Source organism: Octopus sinensis, linkage group LG1 (assembly GCF_006345805.1).
Source record: "Octopus sinensis linkage group LG1, ASM634580v1, whole genome shotgun sequence".
NCBI classification, from domain to species: domain Eukaryota; kingdom Metazoa; phylum Mollusca; class Cephalopoda; order Octopoda; family Octopodidae; genus Octopus; species Octopus sinensis.
Genome location: NC_042997.1, coordinates 195,456,126 through 195,477,075, shown reverse-complemented (window position 1 = coordinate 195,477,075; position 20,950 = coordinate 195,456,126). Strand labels below are relative to the sequence as shown.

At 38.1% G+C, this 20,950-nt stretch overlaps 7 non-coding genes across 7 annotated transcripts; all 7 read right to left on the bottom strand.

Annotated features, from left to right (window-relative positions):
* Nucleotides 1–1,147: 1,147 nt before the first annotated feature.
* Nucleotides 1,148–1,219, bottom strand: Trnah-gug. Its single transcript has one exon. It is a non-coding gene; the product is annotated as a tRNA-His (tRNA).
* Nucleotides 1,220–5,731: 4,512 nt separating this feature from the next.
* Trnah-gug lies at nt 5,732–5,803 on the bottom strand. Its single transcript has one exon. It is a non-coding gene; the product is annotated as a tRNA-His (tRNA).
* Nucleotides 5,804–7,754: 1,951 nt separating this feature from the next.
* Nucleotides 7,755–7,826, bottom strand: Trnah-gug. The gene has a single exon. It is a non-coding gene; the product is annotated as a tRNA-His (tRNA).
* A 6,008-nt stretch (nt 7,827–13,834) lies between these two features.
* On the bottom strand, nt 13,835–13,906 carry Trnah-gug. The gene has a single exon. It is a non-coding gene; the product is annotated as a tRNA-His (tRNA).
* A 1,975-nt stretch (nt 13,907–15,881) lies between these two features.
* Nucleotides 15,882–15,953, bottom strand: Trnah-gug. Its single transcript has one exon. It is a non-coding gene; the product is annotated as a tRNA-His (tRNA).
* Nucleotides 15,954–19,076: 3,123 nt separating this feature from the next.
* Trnah-gug lies at nt 19,077–19,148 on the bottom strand. Its single transcript has one exon. It is a non-coding gene; the product is annotated as a tRNA-His (tRNA).
* A 1,099-nt stretch (nt 19,149–20,247) lies between these two features.
* On the bottom strand, nt 20,248–20,319 carry Trnah-gug. Its single transcript has one exon. It is a non-coding gene; the product is annotated as a tRNA-His (tRNA).
* Between the last annotated feature and the right edge of the window lie 631 nt (nt 20,320–20,950).

The following is a 20,950-nucleotide window of genomic DNA, read 5'->3' as shown; positions in this document are numbered from 1 at the left end:
ACGCCAAACACGAAGAAAACTTTGAAATATAAAATCATATATAAAATTTTTACATGCAAACAACGTAAACAGGTAAATCAATAAAACACGAAATATAAAAAATGACCTGCCAACCGTGCGCGGGAATCGAACTTGAGTTATTATGTAGCGTCCAAACTCCTAGACGACCTCGGCAACCAGACCACGTAACAAACTAGCTTTTAAATTTTATATATCTAGAATATTGGCGATAGACTACGATTGCCTACGAGCTTTGAAAATGCAGTTTCCTGGACAAAAGAAAATCAAAGTAAGATGTTATTCCATATTAATCTATAGAATCATTTCTGCATGTTCTTGGGGGTAGCAGTGTTTTCATGGATTTGTAATATGTAATAAGACAATCCTTTCTATGATAGGTACAGTGCCTGAAACTTTTCTGGGACGGGGTAAGTCCATTATATCAATGCCGTTGCTCAAATCATACTTATTTTATTGACCCCAAAAGATGAAAAGTAAAATAGCCCTCGGCGAAATTTGAACTCAAAATGGAAAGACAGGCGAAATGCCGGTAATCCTTTTACCCCGCGTGCTAACGATTCTTCCAGTTCCCAAGAGTAATATTAAGCACCGGTTGCATTTTGGGGGCCAAGTATGACATCAATGGTTCAAACTGGTTTCAGAAAGTCCTCTGGAGTGGATGAATCAAGATTTGAACATTGTAATGGTACCACAGAACGTTGTCTTCACAGAATCGATAAGACATTCCTCTCTGAATCTATTTCAACAGCTATGAATCATAGACAAAGTGGAATCCCAGTATAGGATGTATATTCCTCTGCAGCCGTTAGTGTGTTTACAGGGCGTGTATAGTCAATTACTGCATCAGAATACCTAACATTGTTAGAGATACGTTTAATTCCAGCGTGAAGAAACAATTTTCTATAGGAAATGAAAACAAGGTAATTTATCAACAAAGCAATATTCCTACCCACAATGCAAAAGCAGGGCACATGCTCGAGACTACAAAAACTTCCAAATCTAAAATTATATATAAAAAAGTAATACAAATAGATTAAACATATGTCGCTGCTATATCACATCGTACTCTATTAAGAAAATCAATACAAAGAGAAAAATATGTATGAAAAAGTAAACTCGCTGATACTGCCGTGACCAGGATTCGAACCTGGGTTACCACGGCCACAACGTGGGGTCCTAACCACTAGACGATCACGGCTGACAGACCAGCTGCTCGTTCTGCTTTCCAATTATCTCTATCTAGAATACTGGCAGTAGAACACGATTATTTTCCAGGGTGAACAAATCAATTTCGCGAACAAAACACAAAATAATTTTTTCAACGAAACTCTTCTGCTCACACTGTAAAAACATCTTGAAAATGGTCGTGAAAAACTCAGTGAATATCGTGATCTGGAAGGCTCAGAGCTCAAGTTTGAATCACGCAGAGAATATTTTCGTATGCATCTGCTACGATCTTGTTACAAGGAACTTGCCATTTCTGATGAGTTTTCGGAAACTATGAAAAGCGAATGGCGTTGTAATTGATGAAAACGTAATGTAGATATAAAAATTGTGTTCAAATGTTGGCACGATGCCAGCAGTTTCGGGGAAGGATGTAAGTCGATTGCATTGACCCCACTGCTTAACTGGTACGTATTTTATCGATACCCAAAGTAGGAAAAAAGAAAGTCGACCTCGGCAGAATTTGAACGCAATTTGCGAAAGACCTACGAAATGCCGCTAAGCATTTTGCTGGGATTGCGAACAATTCTGCCAGCTCGCAACGACAATCACTAGAAAACTTTGAAATATAAAATTATATATAAAAGTGATACAGACAACATAAAGAGATATAGATGCGATATCGCACTGCAGTATATCAAGTACATCAATAAAATACGAAATAAAAATTAAAATATACGAAGAACAATAATTAACGCTGCTGCTCTGAATTCGAACCTGGGTTATCACAGCCAGAACGCAGCGCCCTAACCACCAGGCGATCACGGTAACCAGACCACCTGCAGCTCAATCTTTTAAGTTATGTATATCTAGAATATTGGTGATAGAATGCGATTGCCTACGATTTCTTTATTACCCACAAGGGGAATGCGATTGCCTACGAGCATTGAAATAGCAGTCTCCTGGACAAAAGTAAATCAAAGTGAGATGTTATTCCATATTAATGTATAGATTTATTTCTGCATGTTCTTGGTGGGGTTTTTTCGTGGATTTGTAATATTTAATAGGATAATCCTTTCTATGTTAGGCACAAGGCCTGAAATTTTTCTAGGATGGAGTACGTCGATTATATCAATGCCATTGCGCAACTGGTAATTATTTTATTGACCCCAAAAGGATGAAAAGTAAAATAGTGCTCGGCGAAATTTGAACTCAAAATGGCAAGACAGGCGAAATGCTGCCGACCATTTTGCCGCGGGTACTATCGATTCTTCTAGTTCCCAACATTGATATTAAGCACCGGTTGGAATAAAATTACTTCCGAGCATCAAAACACAACTTCCTGGAGACAAGAAAATCAAAGTAGCCTTTATAGCCACCAAAACATGACTGTTCCTTTGGGATGACGTTCCTTTGGGATGACGTCCCTTTAATTTCAACAGCAGGCACACGCAAAAGCAGAGTGATGCTCGCGAGCAGAACATTGAAATCTAAAATTATATATAAAAGTAATACAAATAACTTAAACAGATATCGCTGCCACAAGGCCTGAAATTTTTCTGGGATAGAGTATCCCACGGGGAAAGAAGTATGTCGTTTACATTGACCCCACTGTTCAACTGCTACTTATTTTATCTACCCCGAAAATAACGGAATTTGAACTCCGTGCGTGAAACACTGACGAAATGACGCTAAATACTTTTTGCTCGCGGTGCTAACCATTCTGTCAGATCGCAAAGACAAACATCAAGAAAACTTTGAAACATAAAATTATATATAAAAAATGTAATACAAAAATTTTGCCTGTTGAGCTAACGATTTTGCCATTTCACCAAGAATAATATTGGTTTCAAATTTTGACACAAACGTAGAAGGTTCGGGGAAGGGACTAACTCGATTATATCGACTCCAGTGATCGACTGATACTTATTTTTTTCCACCCCAAAAACATAAAATGCAAAGTCGACGACGGCGGATCTTGTTACCATAGAAAAATATTAAGCACCAGTTGCACTTTTGTGGACAAATGTGGTAACGATGGTTCAGACTGATTTCAGAAAGTCATCTGGAATGGATGAATTCGAACTTTTGTAATGGTGACACAGAACGTTGCTTTCACAGAACTGATAAGAGATACCTCACTGAGTGGATTTCAATACCTATGAATTATAGACGAGGTGGAATCCCAGTATGGGATGCATTTTCCTTTTCAGCCGTTAGTTTGTTTACTGGGCGTGAACAGTGAATTACTGCATAGGAATACCTAACATTGTTAGAGATACGTTTACTTCCCAGTGTGTGGAGAAACAATTTTCTATAGGAAACGAAAACAAGGTAATTTATCAACAAAGCACTATTCCGTCCCACAATGCAAAAGCAGAGCAATGCTCGAGACTAGTGAAACTTCTAAATCTAAAATTATATATAAAAAGTAATACAAATAGATTAAACAGATGTCGCTGCCATATCACATCGTACTCTATAAAGAAAATCAATAAAAAGAGAAAAATATGTATGAAAAAGTAAACTAGCTGATACTGCCATGACCAGGATTCGAACCTGGGTTACCACGGCCACAACGTTGGGTCCTAACCTCTAGACGATCACAGCCGAGAGACCAGCTGCTGGCTTGGCTTTCCAATTATCTCTATCTAGAATACTGGCATTAGAATATGATTATTTCCCAGAGTGATTAGATCAATTTCTCTGACAAAACATAAAATAATTTTTTCGACGAAGCTGTTCTCCTGCTCACACTGTAAAAACATCCTGAACATAATTCGTAAAAAACTCAGTGAATATCGTTTTCTGGACAAGTCAGTGCTCACGTTTGAATCACGTAGAGAATATTTTCGCATGCATTTGCTACGATCTTGTTACAAGAAATTTGACATCTCTGATGAATTTTGGGAAACTATGAAAAGCGAATGGCATTGTAATTGATGGAAACATAACGTAAACATAAATATTATTTTCAAATGTTGGCACAGTGCCAGCAACTTCAAGGAAGGAACTAAGTCCATCACAGAGTATGACCGCATATAGGACGTAACCGTGCCGTCTGGTGATCTCATGGTTTTATCATGGTAGGAGTTCACTCCCTTGCTTGCAATATATATCGGATGCAGATTGCATCGAATAACCAGCTGCAGGAGGAGTTCCCATCGGCTTCAAATAACGGTAATGTCGCTTTCTACGGAACAGCCATGTTACACTGGCATTAAACGTTGCTCCCCAGTATAGTTACTGATTTCATCTTTTATGGAGATTTTCTAATTAGCTAAAATCATAGTAATTTTTCAACACAGCAGCAGAAGCAACTGAAAAGTAGATCTTTGAAAATTCCTTGAATATCGTCAGAGCTCAGTTTTTAATCCCGTGTACAATACTAAGACAAGCTCTGGGCATGATCTTCTCACAAGAAAATTTACTGTCTCTAATAAATATTGGGAAACTCTGAAACGCGAATGGGACAACAGCGATATTTCTTGATGCAAGAAAATAATAGTCCGATAGTTTGTTCACAGGAATGGGATTTTTTTTCTTTTCAAGAAAGGAAACGGATATGTTATTCCTTGTTAATCTATAGATATATTTCTGCATTTTCTTGTCGGTGTTTTTATGGATTTGTAATAAGCAATAAGTTAATCCTTTCTACTTTGACACAAGGCCCGAATATTTTCTGAGTGGAAATAAGTCGATTATATCATTTCCAGTGTTCAAATGCTACTTATTTTATTGACCCCAAAAGGATTAAAAGTAAAATGGTCCTCAGCGAAATTTGAACTCAAAATGGAAAGAAGGGCGAAATGTTGCGAAGTACTTTCCTCTGCGTGCTAACGATTCTGCTAATTCACCAAGTAAAATATCGGTTTCAAATTTTGGCCCAATGGCAGAAGGTTTGGGGAAGGGGCTAAGTCAATTACATCGACCCTAGGGATCAACTGGTACTTATTATTTTCCACCACAAAAACATAAAAGGCAAAGTCGACCTCGTCGGAACTTGTTACCCTAGAAAAATATTAAGCACCGGTTGCACTTTTTTGAACAAGAGTGGCAACGATGATTCAGAGACTGGTTTCCGAAAGTCCTTTGGAATGGATGAATCAGAATTTGAACTTTTGTAATGGTACCACAGAACGTTGCTTTCACAGAACTGATAACGGATCCCTTACTAAGTGGATTTCAATACCTATGAATTATAGACGAGGAGGAATCCCAGTATGGGATGCATTTTCCTCTGCAGCCGTTAGTTGTTTGTTTTAAGGGTGTGAACAGTCAATTACTGCATTGGAATACCTAACATTGTTAGAGATACGCTTAATTCCCAGCTTGAAGAAACCATTTTCTACAGGAAACAAAAACAAAGTAATTTATCAACAAAGAAATATTCCGTCCCACAATGCAAAAGTAACTCACGACTAGTAAAGCTCCTAAATCTAAAATTATATTTAACAGTAATACAAATCCCTTAAACAGATGCCATATCACGTCGTACTCTGTTAAGAGAAAAATATACATAAAAGTAAAGTAAAGTAGCTGATACTGCCGTGACCAGGATTTGAACCTGGGTTACCACGGCCACAACGTGGGGTCCTAACCACTAGACGATCACGGCTGACAGACCAGCTGCTCGTTTAGCTATCCAATTATCTCTATCTAGAATACTGGCGGTAGAACACGATTATTTCCCAGGGTGGACAAATCAATTTCGTGGACAAAACACAAAATAATTTTTTCAACGAAGCTGTTCTCCTGCTCACACTGTAATACATCTTGTAAATAGTTCGTGAAAAACTCAGTGAATATCGTTTTCTGGACAAGTCAGTGCTCAAGTATGAATCACATAGAGAATATTTTCGCATGCATTGGGTACAATCTTGTTACAAGAAACTTGACATCTCTGATGCAATTTGGGAAACTATGAAAAGCGAATGGCATTGTAATTGATGGAAACGTAATGTAAACATAAATATTGGGTTCAAATGTTGGCACAATGCCAGCAACTTCAAAGAAGGAACTAAGTCCATCACAGAGTATGACCGCATATAACGTAACCGTGACGTCTGGTGATCTTATGGTTTTATCATGGTAGGGGTTCACTCCCTTGCTTGCAATATATATCGGATGCAGATTGCATCGAATAACCAGCTGCAGAAGGAGTTCTCATCGGCTCCAAATAACGTTTACATCGCTTTCTACGAAACAGCCATGTTAAAGTGGCATAAAGCATTGTTCCCCAGTACAGTTACTGATTTCATCTTTTATAGAGATTTTCTAATAACTAAAATCAAAGTAATTTTTCAACACAGCAACACTTCTCCACGCTGCAGAGGCAACTGAAAAGTAGATCTTTGAAAATTCCTTGAATATCGTCAGAGCTCAGTTTTAATCCCGTATAGAATATTATGACATGCTCTGGGCATGTTCTTCTCACAAGAAAATTTACTGTCTAATAAATATGGGAAACTCTGAACCCGAATGGGACAACAGCGATATTTCTTGATGCAAGAAAATAATAATCCGATAGTTTGTTCAAAGGAATTTTTTTTTTTTCAAGAAAGGAAACGGATGTGCTAATCCGTATTAAACTATAGATTTATTTCTGCATGTTCTTGTGGGTGTTTTTTATGGATTTGTAATAAGCTATAAATTAATCTTTCTACTTTTGGCACAAGGCCTGAAATTTTTCTGGGAGTGAGTAAGTCGATTATATCATCTCCAGTGCTCAAATACTACTTATTTTATTGACCCCAAAAGAATAAAAAGTAAAATAATCCTCCGCGAAATTTGAACTCGAAATGGAAAGAAGGGCGAAATGTTGCGAAGCACTTTGCTCCACGTGCTAACGATTCTGCTAATTCACCAAGTAAAATATTGGTTTCAAATTTTGGCGCAGGGGCAGCAGGTTCGAAGAAGGAGCTAAGTCAGTTACATCGACCCCAGGCATCAACTGGTACTTATTATTTTCCACCACAAAAACATGAAAGGCAAAGTCGACCTTGTCGGAACTTGTTACCCTAGAAAAATATTAAGCACCGGCTGCACTTTTTTGAACAAGAGTGGCAACGATGATTCAGACTGGTTTCCGAAAGTCCTTTGGAATGGATGAATCAGAATTTGAACTTTTGTAATGGTACCACAGAACGTTGCTTTCACAGAACTGATAAGGGATCCCTCACAGAGTGCATTTCAACAGCTATGAATTATAGACGAGGTGGAATCCCAGTACGGGATGCATTTTCTCTTCAGTCGTTAGTTTGTTTGTGAACAGTCAATTACTGCATCAGAATACCTAACATTGCTAGAGATACGCTTAATTCTCAGCGTGAAGAAACGATTTTCTATAGGAAACGAAAACAAGGTAATTTATCAACAAAGAAATATTCCGTCCGACAATGCAAAAGCAGAGTGATGCTCGATTCTAGTGAAAATTCCAAATCTAAAATTATATATAAAAAAGTAATACAAATAGATTAAACAGATGTCGCTGCCATATCACATCGTACTCTATTAAGAAAATCAATAAAAAGAGAAAAATATGTATGAAAAAGTAAACTAGCTGATACTGCCGTGACCAGGATTCGAACCTGGGTTACCACGGCCACAACGTGGGGTCCTAACCACTAGACGATCACGGCCGAGAGACCAGCTGCTGGTTCGGATTTCCAATTATCTCTATCTAGAATACTGGCAGTAGAATATGATTATATCCCAGAGTGATTAGATCAATTTCGCCTACAAAACACAAAATTTTTTTCAGCGAAGCTGTTCTCCTTCTCACACTGTAAAAACATCCTGAAAATAATTCGTGAAAAACTCAGTGAATATCGTTTTCTGGACAAATCAGTGCTCACGTTTGAATCACGTAGAGAATATTTTCGCATGCATTGGGTATGATCTTGTTACAAGAAATTTGACATCTCTGACGAGTTTATGGAAACGATGAAAAGGGAATGGCGTTGTAATTGATGGAAACGTAATGTAAACATAAATATTATTTTCAAATTTTGACACAATGCCAGCAACTTCAAGGAAGGAACTAAGTCCATCACAGAGTATGACCGCATAGAGGTCGTAACCGTAGTCTGGTGATCTCGTGGCTGGATCATGGTAGAATTCACTTACTTGCTTGCAATATATATCGGATGCAGATTGCATCAAATAACCAGCTGCAGGAGGAGTTCCCATCGGCTTCAAATAACGGTAACGTCGCTTTCTACGGAACAGCCATGTTAAAGTGGCATTAAACGTTGCTTCTCAGTATAGTTACTGCTTTCATCTTTTTATACAGATTTTCTAATTAGCTAAAATCAAAGTAATTTTTCAACAAAGCAACACTTGTCCACACTGCAGAAGCAACTGAAAAGTAGATCTTTGAAAATTCCTTGAATACCGGGTTGTGGACATGTCAGAGCTCAGTTTTAATCCTGTAGAGAATATCATGACGTGCACTTGGCATGATCTTGTTACAAGAAAATTTACTGTCTCTAATGAATCTTGGGAATCTCTGAAATGCGAATGGGACAACAACGATATTGCTTGATGCAAGAAAATAATAATCCGATAGTTTGCTCAAAGGAATGGGGCTTTTTTTTCAAGAAAGGAAACGGATGTGCTAATCCGTATTAAACTATAGATTTATTTCTGCATGTTCTTCTGGGCGGTTTTTATGGATTTGTAATAAGCAATAAATTAATCCTTTCTACTTTAGCACAAGGCCTGAAATTTTTCTGGGAGGGAGTAAGTCGATTATATCATCTTCAGTGCTCAAATACTACTTATTTTATTGACCCCAAAAGAATAAAAAGTAAAATAGTCCTCCGTGAAATTTGAACTCGAAATGGAAGAAGGGCGAAATGTTGCGAAGCACTTTGCTCGGCGTGCTAACGATTCTGCTAATTCACCAAGTAAAATATTGGTTTCAAATTTTGGGGCAAGGGCAGCAGGTATGGGGAAGGGGCTAAGTCAGTTACATCGACCCCAGGGATCAACTGGTACTTATTATTTTCCACCACAAAAACATGAAAGGCAAAGTCGACCTTGTCGGAACTTGCTACCCTAGAAAAATATTAAGCACCAGTTGCATTTTTTTTAACAAGAGTGGCAACGATGATTCAGACTGGTTTCCGAAAGTCCTTTGGAATGGATGAATCAGAATTCGAACATTTGTAATAGTACCACAGAACGTTGCTTTCGCAGAACTGATAAGAGATCCCTCACTGAGTGGATTTCAACAGCTATGAATTATAGACGTGGTGTAATCCTAGTATGGGATGCATTTTCCTCTGCAGCTGTTAGTTTGTTTAAAGGGCGTGAACAGTCAATTACTGCATCAGAATACCTAACATTTTTAGAGATACGTTTAATTCCAAGCGTGAAGAAACAATTTTCTACAGGAAACGAAAACAAGGTAATTTATCAACAAAGAAATATTCCGTCCCACAATGCAAAAGCAGTGATGCTCGAGACTAGGTGAAACTTCCAAATCTAAAATTATATATAAAAAAGTAATACAAATCGATTAAACAGATGTCGCTGCCATATCACATCGTACTCTATTAACAAAATCAATACGAAGGGGAAAATATGTATGAAAAAGTAAAGAAGCTGATACTGCCGTGACCAGGATTCGAACCTGGGTTACCACGGCCACAACGTGGGGTCCTAACCTCTAGACGATCACAGCCGAGAGACCAGCTGCTGGCTCGGCTTTCCAATTATCTCTATCTAGAATACTGGCATTAGAATATGATTATTTCCCAGAGTGATTAGATCAATTTCTCTGACAAAACAAAATAATTTTTTCGACGAAGCTGTTCTCCTGCTCACACTGTAAAAACATCCTGAACATAATTCGTAAAAAACTCAGTGAATATCGTTTTCTGGACAAGTCAGTGCTCACGTTTGAATCACGTAGAGAATATTTTCGCATGCATTTGCTACGATCTTGTTACAAGAAATTTGACATCTCTGATGAATTTTGGGAAACTATGAAAAGCGAATGGCATTGTAATTGATGGAAACATAATGTAAACATAAATATTATTTTCAAATGTTGGCACAGTGCCAGCAACTTCAAGGAAGGAACTAAGTCCATCACAGAGTATGACCGCATATAGGACGTAACCGTGCCGTCTGGTGATCTCATGGTTTTATCATGGTAGGAGTTCACTCCCTTGCTTGCAATATATATCGGATGCAGATTGCATCGAATAACCAGCTGCAGGAGGAGTTCCCATCGGCTTCAAATAACGGTAACGTCGCTTTCTACGGAACAGCCATGTTACACTGGCATTAAACGTTGCTCCCCAGTATAGTTACTGATTTCATCTTTTATAGAGATTTTCTAATTAGCTAAAATCATAGTAATTTTTCAACACAGCAGCAGAAGCAACTGAAAAGTAGATCTTTGAAAATTCCTTGAATATCGTCAGAGCTCAGTTTTTAATCCCGTGTACAATACTAAGACAAGCTCTGGGCATGATCTTCTCACAAGAAAATTTACTGTCTCTAATAAATATTGGGAAACTCTGAAACGCGAATGGGACAACAGCGATATTTCTTGATGCAAGAAAATAATAGTCCGATAGTTTGTTCACAGGAATGGGATTTTTTTTTTTTTCAAGAAAGGAAACGGATATGTTATTCCTTGTTAATCTATAGATATATTTCTGCATTTTCTTGTCGGTGTTTCTATGGATTTGTAATAAGCAATAAGTTAATCCTTTCTACTTTGACACAAGGCCCGAATTTTTTCTGAGTGGAAATAAGTCGATTATATCATTTCCAGTGTTCAAATGCTACTTATTTTATTGACCCCAAAAGGATTAAAAGTAAAATGGTCCTCAGCGAAATTTGAACTCAAAATGGAAAGAAGGGCGAAATGTTGCGAAGTACTTTCCTCTGCGTGCTAACGATTCTGCTAATTCACCAAGTAAAATATCGGTTTCAAATTTTGGCCCAATGGCAGAAGGTTTGGGGAAGGGGCTAAGTCAATTACATCGACCCTAGGGATCAACTGGTACTTATTATTTTCCACCACAAAAACATAAAAGGCAAAGTCGACCTCGTCGGAACTTGTTACCCTAGAAAAATATTAAGCACCGGTTGCACTTTTTTGAACAAGAGTGGCAACGATGATTCAGACTGGTTTCCGAAAGTCCTTTGGAATGGATGAATCAGAATTTGAACTTTTGTAATGGTACCACAGAACGTTGCTTTCACAGAACTGATAACGGATCCCTTACTGAGTGGATTTCAATACCTATGAATTATAGACGAGGAGGAATCCCAGTATGGGATGCATTTTCCTCTGCAGCCGTTAGTTGTTTGTTTTAAGGGTGTGAACAGTCAATTACTGCATTGGAATACCTAACATTGTTAGAGATACGCTTAATTCCCAGCTTGAAGAAACCATTTTCTACAGGAAACAAAAACAAAGTAATTTATCAACAAAGAAATATTCCGTCCCACAATGCAAAAGTAACTCACGACTAGCAAAGCTCCTAAATCTAAAATTATATTTAACAGTAATACAAATCCCTTAAACAGATGCCATATCACGTCGTACTCTGTTAAGAGAAAAATATACATAAAAAGTAAAGTAAAGTAGCTGATACTGCCGTGACCAGGATTTGAACCTGGGTTACCACGGCCACAAGGTGGGGTCCTAACCACTAGACGATCACGGCTGACAGACCAGCTGCTCGTTTAGCTATCCAATTATCTCTATCTAGAATACTGGCGGTAGAACACGATTATTTCCCAGGGTGGACAAATCAATTTCGTGGACAAAACACAAAATAATTTTTTCAACGAAGCTGTTCTCCTGCTCACACTGTAAATACATCTTGTAAATAGTTCGTGAAAAACTCAGTGAATATCGTTTTCTGGACAAGTCAGTGCTCAAGTATGAATCACATAGAGAATATTTTCGCATGCATTGGGTACGATCTTGTTACAAGAAACTTGACATCTCTGATGCAATTTGGGAAACTATGAAAAGCGAATGGCATTGTAATTGATGGAAACGTAATGTAAACATAAATATTGGGTTCAAATGTTGGCACAATGCCAGCAACTTCAAAGAAGGAACTAAGTCCATCACAGAGTATGACCGCATATAACGTAACCGTGCCGTCTGGTGATCTCATGGTTTTATCATGGTAGGGGTTCACTCCCTTGCTTGCAATATATATCGGATGCAGATTGCATCGAATAACCAGCTGCAGAAGGAGTTCTCATCGGCTTCAAATAACGTTTACATCGCTTTCTACGAAACAGCCATGTTAAAGTGGCATAAAGCATTGTTCCCCAGTACAGTTACTGATTTCATCTTTTATAGAGATTTTCTAATAACTAAAATCAAAGTAATTTTTCAACACAGCAACACTTCTCCACGCTGCAGAGGCAACTGAAAAGTAGATCTTTGAAAATTCCTTGAATATCGTCAGAGCTCAGTTTTAATCCCGTATAGAATATTATGACATGCTCTGGGCATGTTCTTCTCACAAGAAAATTTACTGTCTAATAAATATTGGGAAACTCTGAAACCCGAATGGGACAACAGCGATATTTCTTGATGCAAGAAAATAATAATCCGATAGTTTGTTCAAAGGAATTTTTTTTTTTTCAAGAAAGGAAACGGATGTGCTAATCCGTATTAAACTATAGATTTATTTCTGCATGTTCTTGTGGGTGTTTTTTATGGATTTGTAATAAGCTATAAATTAATCTTTCTACTTTTGGCACAAGGCCTGAAATTTTTCTGGGAGTGAGTAAGTCGATTATATCATCTCCAGTGCTCAAATACTACTTATTTTATTGACCCCAAAAGAATAAAAAGTAAAATAATCCTCCGCGAAATTTGAACTCGAAATGGAAAGAAGGGCGAAATGTTGCGAAGCACTTTGCTCCACGTGCTAACGATTCTGCTAATTCACCAAGTAAAATATTGGTTTCAAATTTTGGCGCAGGGGCAGCAGGTTCGAAGAAGGGGCTAAGTCAGTTACATCGACCCCAGGCATCAACTGGTACTTATTATTTTCCACCACAAAAACATGAAAGGCAAAGTCGACCTTGTCGGAACTTGTTACCCTTGAAAAATATTAAGCACCGGCTGCACTTTTTTGAACAAGAGTGGCAACGATGATTCAGACTGGTTTCCGAAAGTCCTTTGGAATGGATGAATCAGAATTTGAACTTTTGTAATGGTACCACAGAACGTTGCTTTCACAGAACTGATAAGGGATCCCTCACAGAGTGCATTTCAACAGCTATGAATTATAGACGAGGTGGAATCCCAGTACGGGATGCATTTTCCTCTTCAGTCGTTAGTTTGTTTGTGAACAGTCAATTACTGCATCAGAATACCTAACATTGCTAGAGATACGCTTAATTCTCAGCGTGAAGAAACGATTTTCTATAGGAAACGAAAACAAGGTAATTTATCAACAAAGAAATATTCCGTCCCACAATGCAAAAGCAGAGTGATGCTCGAGACTAGTGAAACTCCCAAATCTAAAATTATATATAAAAAAGTAATACAAATAGATTAAACAGATGTCGCTGCCATATCACATCGTACTCTATTAAGAAAATCAATAAAAAGAGAAAAATATGTATGAAAAAGTAAACTAGCTGATACTGCCGTGACCAGGATTCGAACCTGGGTTACCACGGCCACAACGTGGGGTCCTAACCACTAGACGATCACGGCCGAGAGACCAGCTGCTGGTTCGGATTTCCAATTATCTCTATCTAGAATACTGGCAGTAGAATATGATTATATCCCAGAGTGATTAGATCAATTTCGCCTACAAAACACAAAATTTTTTTCAGCGAAGCTGTTCTCCTTCTCACACTGTAAAAACATCCTGAAAATAATTCGTGAAAAACTCAGTGAATATCGTTTTCTGGACAAATCAGTGCTCACGTTTGAATCACGTAGAGAATATTTTCGCATGCATTGGGTATGATCTTGTTACAAGAAATTTGACATCTCTGACGAGTTTATGGAAACGATGAAAAGGGAATGGCGTTGTAATTGATGGAAACGTAATGTAAACATAAATATTATTTTCAAATTTTGACACAATGCCAGCAACTTCAAGGAAGGAACTAAGTCCATCACAGAGTATGACCGCATAGAGGTCGTACCGTAGTCTGGTGATCTCGTGGCTGGATCATGGTAGAATTCACTTACTTGCTTGCAATATATATCGGATGCAGATTGCATCAAATAACCAGCTGCAAGAGGAGTTCCCATCGGCTTCAAATAACGGTAACGTCGCTTTCTACGGAACAGCCATGTTAAAGTGGCATTAAACGTTGCTTCTCAGTATAGTTACTGCTTTCATCTTTTTATACAGATTTTCTAATTAGCTAAAATCAAAGTAATTTTTCAACAAAGCAACACTTCTCCACACTGCAGAAGCAACTGAAAAGTAGATCTTTGAAAATTCCTTGAATACCGGGTTGTGGACATGTCAGAGCTCAGTTTTAATCCTGTAGAGAATATCATGACGTGCACTTGGCATGATCTTGTTACAAGAAAATCTACTGTCTCTAATGAATCTTGGGAATCTCTGAAATGCGAATGAGACAACAACGATATTGCTTGATGCAAGAAAATAATAATCCGATAGTTTGCTCAAAGGAATGGGGCTTTTTTTTCAAGAAAGGAAACGGATGTGCTAATCCGTATTAAACTATAGATTTATTTCTGCATGTTCTTCTGGGCGGTTTTTATGGATTTGTAATAAGCAATAAATTAATCCTTTCTACTTTAGCACAAGGCCTGAAATTTTTCTGGGAGGGAGTAAGTCGATTATATCATCTTCAGTGCTCAAATACTACTTATTTTATTGACCCCAAAAGAATAAAAAGTAAAATAGTCCTCCGTGAAATTTGAACTCGAAATGGAAAGAAGGGCGAAATGTTGCGAAGCACTTTGCTCGGCGTGCTAACGATTCTGCTAATTCACCAAGTAAAATATTGGTTTCAAATTTTGGGGCAAGGGCAGCAGGTATGGGGAAGGGGCTAAGTCAGTTACATCGACCCCAGGGATCAACTGGTACTTATTATTTTCCACCACAAAAACATGAAAGGCAAAGTCGACCTTGTCGGAACTTGTTACCCTAGAAAAATATTAAGCACCAGTTGCATTTTTTTGAACAAGAGTGGCAACGATGATTCAGACTGGTTTCCGAAAGTCCTTTGGAATGGATGAATCAGAATTCGAACATTTGTAATAGTACCACAGAACGTTGCTTTCGCAGAACTGATAAGGGATCCCTCACTGAGTGGATTTCAACAGCTATGAATTATAGACGTGGTGTAATCCTAGTATGGGATGCATTTTCCTCTGCAGCTGTTAGTTTGTTTAAAGGGCGTGAACAGTCAATTACTGCATCAGAATACCTAACATTGTTAGAGATACGTTTAATTCCAAGCGTGAAGAAACAATTTTCTACAGGAAACGAAAACAAGGTAATTTATCAACAAAGAAATATTCCGTCCCACAATGCAAAAGCAGTGATGCTCGAGACTAGTGAAACTTCCAAATCTAAAATTATATATAAAAAAGTAATACAAATCGATTAAACAGATGTCGCTGCCATATCACATCGTACTCTATTAAGAAAATCAATACGAAGGGGAAAATATGTATGAAAAAGTAAAAAAGCTGATATTGCCGTGACCAGGATTCGAACCTGGGTTACCACGGCCACAACGTGGGGTCCTAACCACTAGACGATCACGGCCAAGAGACCAGCTGCTAGCTTGGCTTTCCAATTATCTCTATCTAGAATACTGGCAGTAGAATATGATTATTTCCCAGAATGATTAGATCAATTTCGCCGACAAAACGCAAAATTTTTTTCAGCGAAGCTGTTCTCCTGCTCACACTGTAAAAACATCCTGAAAATAATTCGTGAAAAACTCAGTGAATATCGTTTTCTGGACAAATCAGTGCTCACGTTTGAATCACGTAGAGAATATTTTCGCATGTATTTGCTACGATCTTGTTACAAGAAATTTGACATCTCTGATGAATTTTGGGAAACTATGAAAAGCGAATGACGTTGTAATTGATGGAAACGTAATGCAGATATAAATATTGAGTTCGAATGTTGGTACAATGCCAGCAACTTCAGGGAAGGAACTAAGTCCATCACAGAGTATAACCGCATAAAGGACGTAACCGTGCCGTCTGGTGATCTCGTGGTTTTATCATTGTAGGGGTTCACTCCCTTGCTTGCAGTATATATCGGATGGAGATTGCATCGAATAACCAGCTGCAGGAGGAGTTCCCATCGGCTTCAATTAACGATAACGTCGCTTTCTACGGAACAGCCATGTTAAAGTGGCATTAATCAATGCTCCCCAGTATAGTTATTGCTTTCATCTTTTATAGGGATTTTCTAATTAGCTAAAATCAAAGTAATTTTTCAACACAGCAACACTTCTCCACGCTGCAGAAACAACTGAAAAGTAGATCTTTGAAAATTCCTTGAATATCGTATTGTGGACTTGTCAGAGCTTAGTTTTTAATCCCGGCATGATCTTCTTACAAGAAAATTTACGATCTCAAAACTCAGAAACGCGAATGGGACAACAGCAATATTTCTTGGTGCAAGAAAATAATAATCCGATATTTTGTTCAAAGGAATGGGTTTTTTTTAAGAGAGGAAATGGATATATTATTCCATATTAAACAATAGATTTATTTGTGAATGTTCTTGTGGGTGTTTTTTTATGGATTTGTAATACATAATAAAATAATCCTTTCTCTGAAAGGCTCAAGACCTGAAATTTTTCTGGGAGGGAGTAAGTCGATTTTATCAACTCCAGTGCTCAACTGGTACTTATATTATTCAGCCTAAAAGGATGAAAATTAAAATAATCCTCAGTGAAATTTCAACGTAAAATGGGAAGAAGGGTGAAATGTTGCTAAGCACTTTGCTCCGCGTGTTAACGATTCTGTCAATTCACCAAGTAAAATATTGGTTTCAAATTTTGGCGCAAGGGCAGCAGGTTTGAGGAAGGGGCTAAGTCAGTAACATCGACCCCAGTGATCAACTGGTACTTATTATTTTCCAACACAAAAACATGAAAGGCAAAGTCGACCTCGGCGGAACTTGTTCACCTAGAGAAATATTAAGCACCATATGCATTTATTCGGACAAGTGTGGTAACGATGACTCTGACTGGTTTCAGAAAGTCCTCTGGAGTGGACGAATCAAGATTTGAGCCTTGTAATAGTACCACAGAACGTTGCCTCCACAGAACCGATAAGAGACACCTCTCTATGAGTGGATTTCAACAGCTACGAATCGTAGACCAGGTGGAATCCTAGTATGGGATGCATTTTCCTCTGCAGCCCTTAGTTTGTTTACTGGGCGTGAACATTCAATTACTGCATTGGAATACTTAAAATTCTTGGAGATAGGATTACTTCCCTGTGTGAAGAAACGATTTCTTGGAGAAAACAAAAGCAAAGTAATTTATTCACAAAGCAATATTCCTCCCCCCACACTGCAAAATTAGTGACGTGCTTGCACTCAGAAAAACTTTGAAATATAAAATTATATATAAAAATAATACAAATAACTTAAACAGATGTCGCTGCGATAATACATTGCAGTATATTAAGAAAACCAATAAAAAGAGAAAAATATGTATAAAAAGTATATTAGCCGACTTGCCGTGACCAGGATTCGAACCTGGGTTACCACGGCTACAACGTGGGGTCCTAACAACTAGACGATCACGGTCGAGTGACCGGTTGTTGCATTAGGTTTTCAATTATCTATATATAGAATATTGGTGATAGAAACGATTATTTCCCAGCGTGAACAATGCAATTTCTTGGACAAAAGCACAAAGTAGTTTTTTCAACGACGCTGTTCTCCTGCTCACACTGTAAACATATCCTGAAAATAATTCGCGAAAAACTCAATTAATATCATGTTCTGAAAAATCAATTTTTAATAGGATAATCTTTTCCATGAGAAAGCACAGGGCCTAAATTTTTTCTGGGATGGAGTACGTCGATTATATCAATTCCATTTCTCAACTGGTACTTATCCCAATAGTCCTTAGCGAACTTTGAACTCAAAATGGCGAAATGTTGCTAAGCACTTTGCCCGGCGTGCTAACGGTTCTGTCAGTTAACCAAGAAAAATATTGGTTTCCAATTTTGGTACAAGGGCAGCAGGTTCGAGGAAGGGGCTAAGTCAGTTACATCGACCACAATGATCAACTGGTACTTATTATTTTCCACCACAAAAACATGAAAGGCAAAGTCGACCTCGGCGGAACTTGTTCACCTAGAAAAATATTAAGCACCGGTTGCATTTTTTTGGACAAGTGTGGTAACGATGTCTCAGATTGGTTTCAGAAAGTCCTCTGGAGTGGACGAATCAAGATTTGAGCCTTGAAATAATACCACAGAACGTTGTCTCCACAGAACCGATAAGAGACACCTCTCTATGAGTGGATTTCAACAGCTACGAATCGTAGACCAGGTGGAATCCTAGTATGGGATGCATTTTCCTCTGCAGCACTTAGTTTGTTTACTGGGCGTGAACAGTCAATTACTGCATTGAAATACTTAAAATTCTTGGAGATAGGATTACTTCCCTGTGTGAAGAAACGATTTCTTGGAGAAAACAAAAGCAAAGTAATTTATCAACAAAGCAATATTCCGGCCCACACTGCGAAATTAGAGATGTGCTTACACTCAGAAAAACTTTGAAATATAAAATTATAACCTAAAAATATAACAAATAACTTAAACAGAGGTCGCTGTGATATTACATTGCAGTATATTAAGAAAATCAGTAAAAAGAGAAAAATATCTATGAAAATTAAATTAGCCGATCTGCCGTGACCAGGATTCGAACCTGGGTTACCACGGCCACAACGTGGGGTCCTAACCACTAGACGATCACGGCCGAGAGACCGGCTGTTGAATTAAGCTTTCAATTATCTATATTTAGAATATTGGCAGTAGAATACGATTATTTCCCAGGGTGAACAAATCAATTTCTCGGACAAAAGCACAAAGTAGTTTTTTCAACGAAGCTTTTCTCCTGCTCACACTGTAAAAGCATCTGAAAATAATTCGCGAAAAACTCAATTAATATCATGCTCTGGAAAATCAATTTTTAATAGGATAATCTTTTCCATGAGAAAGCACAGGGCCTAAATTTTTTCTGGGATGGAGTACGTCGATTTTATCAATTCTATTTCTCAACTGGTACTTAGCCCAATAGTCCTTAGCGAAATTTGAACTCAAAATGTTGCTAAGCACTTTGCCCGGCTTGCTAACGGTTCTGCCAGTTCACCAAGAAAAATATTGGAATCAAATTTTGGCACAAGGGCAGCAGGTTCGAGGAAGGGACTAAGTCAGTTACATCGACCCCAGTGATCAACTGGTACTTATTATTTTCCACCACAAAAACATGAAAGGCAAAGTCGACCTCGGCGGAACATGTTCACCTAGAAAAATATTAAGCAGCGGTTGCACTGTTTTGGCCAAGTAGGGTAACGATGACTCAGACTGGTTTCAGAAATCAGCTGGAGTGGAGGAATCAAGATTTGAGCCTTGTAATGGTACCACAGAACGTTGCCTTCACAAAACCAATAAGAGATACCTCTGTGAGTGGATTTCAACAGCTACGAATCGTAGACCAGGTGGAATCCTAGTATGGGACGCATTTTCCTCTGCAGCACTTAGTTTGTTTACTGGGCGTGAACAGTCAATTACTGCATTGAAATACTTAAAATTCTTGGAGATAGGATTACTTCCCTGTGTGAAGAAACGATTTCTTGGAGAAAACAAAAGCAAAGTAATTTATCAACAAAGCAATATTCCGGCCCACACTGCGAAATTAGAGATGTGCTTACACTCAGAAAAACATTGAAATATAAACTTATAACCTAAAAATATAACAAATAACTTAAACAGAGGTCGCTGTGATATTACATTGCAGTATATTAAGAAAATCAATAAAAAGAGAAAAATATGTATGAAAAATGAATTAGTCGATCTGCCGTGACCAGGATTCGAACCTGGGTTACCACGGCCACAACGTGGGGTCCTCACCTCTAGACGATCACGGCCGAGAGACCGGCTGTTGGAATATGCTTTCAATTATCTCTATCTAGAATACTGGCGCTAGAATACGATTATTTCTCAGGGTGAACAAATCAATTTCTCGGACAAAACACAAAATTATTTTTTCAACGAAGCTTTTCTCCTGCTCACACTGTAAATACATCTTGAAAATTATTCGCGAAAAACTCAATTAATATCATGTTCTGGAAAAGTCAGAGTTCAAGTTTGAATCACGTGTAGAATATATTCGCATGCTTTCCATACGAACTTGTAACAAGAAAGTTGCCATCTCTGATGAATTTGGGGGGACTGTGAGATGTGGAAGTAGGAAAAAAGAAAGTTGACCTCGGCTGAATTTGAACGCAGTACTCGAAATACGAACAAAATACCTATTTCTTTACTACCCACAAGGGGCTAAACACAGAGAGGACAAACAAGGACAAACAAACGGATTAAGTCGATTATATCGACCCCAGTGCGCAACTGGTACTAATTTAATCGACCCCGAAAGGATGAAAGGCAAAGTCGACCTCGGCGGAATTTGAACTCAAAACGTAGCGGCAGACGAAATACCGCTTAGCATTTAGCTTGGGGTGCTAACCTTTCTGCCAGCTCCCAAAGACAAACACTCAGAAA